At 41.0% G+C, this 1440-nt stretch overlaps 1 non-coding gene across 1 annotated transcript; it reads right to left on the reverse strand.

The window, feature by feature from the left end:
- Positions 1–1042: 1042 nt before the first annotated feature.
- On the reverse strand, positions 1043–1192 carry LOC145397903 (U12 minor spliceosomal RNA). The gene has a single exon (XR_013897041.1). It is a non-coding gene; the product is annotated as a U12 minor spliceosomal RNA (small nuclear RNA).
- Between the last annotated feature and the right edge of the window lie 248 nt (positions 1193–1440).

Here is a 1440-nt window from a genome sequence, read left to right on the forward strand (position 1 = left end):
GAACCCAAGCTCTTACCTGTGTCCCTCTCCCAGCCAGCATAGTATCAGTGGGTCTAGTCACCTGTGTGTGGTAGGTGAGGTCCTGGTGAGGGAGGGCAGGGGTGAGGAGGGAGGCCAGGGAGCGGTGCAGGTTGAGGTGGGATGGTGGGTCTCCAGGCCGATGCAGGAGGGACGTAACTCTACCCCCTACCGCCCTCACCACCACTCCCCTCACGTTATGTTCACCAGCCTGGAAAAAATAAATACATACATACATAAAATAAAGAATGTACGGTTGAGGACAATTATATGGTTTCCCTTTTTTGTCAAATAATAATTAAGCTGTCATATAATTTCCGGAAAAGTTTGTTTTGTACTTCCAAAAATCGCGTTCTAAAGCCTCACACACACACGTACTGCTGAGGGCAATTTATATCGTTCCACTCTTTATTCCAAGAGTTATAAAGCTTATATAATTTCTTGAAAGTTTGTGATGCCTCCTAAGGTTTGGTAACTTGGTGCTCATCGTCTTGTTAGTTATCAGTGAGAAGCGAAGTGACACTGATCTCTGAAAAAGAATCGACAGGCGGACGGTGACACGAGAGCTTCCAAATAAATAAGTTGCTTTAAGTACGTTTTATTGCAGGTAGTTTTTGTTATTTTTTCTTTCAGGAGACATAGCGGCAGTGCAATTACTCTCAGGACGATTTTATTAATCTTAGGGAAGACTTTATGCAGTGAAGAGTCAGTGGACCCTATATTTAACCACTCTAGTTAGAAAAGTCTCCCCCAGTCTAAGTTTAATCCTGTGGGGACGGCAAGAGGGAAAAACTGGGCAACTTAACGCCAGAGAAAGGAAGTTCAGGGGACCACCTTACTGAGAACTGTAAATGCTGACCCGCCGCCTACATGAAACCTGTGTCCCGTCTTTGTATCAATTGTGTATGTCGCAGGTATGTTATAACCTTACTCCAACTAGTATCAGACGATTTTTATGAGCCTAATAGAAACCTGTGCTAATGAAAAAGATAAGTTAGGTAGTAAAAATGAGACAATTTACGTTAGGGCAGATCGCTAACTCCTAGCCCCCCTACAAAGTAGGTAGGTGGGCCTGGGACGACCTGTACCCTTCAAAATATTTCTACTAAACTGCGTTAGTAGAGCGAAGCGTCACCAACGCTCGTTATTTTCCTTACTCATTAGTTTAAGGCACACGAAGACGTCTGGCAATAATTTTCAGTATGGTCAACTCAATATCCTATCACCATTCTGAAACAAAGTAAGTATATAAGTATTTGATAAACATTTAACTAAAATCAACGTAACTGCAACCATCAGTTATCATTTTATGTTTTACTTTTTATGCAATGACAGTTTTAATGATTGGACATTTATCTTCTCTATAGTAAGTGTAAAATAAATATTTCAACAAATGTGATTTCGTAATAATCATCTTCAGTA

Source organism: Coenobita brevimanus, chromosome 43 (genome assembly GCF_032717465.1).
Source record: "Coenobita brevimanus isolate Jiangsu-jjx chromosome 43, ASM3271746v2, whole genome shotgun sequence".
NCBI lineage: Eukaryota > Metazoa > Arthropoda > Malacostraca > Decapoda > Coenobitidae > Coenobita > Coenobita brevimanus.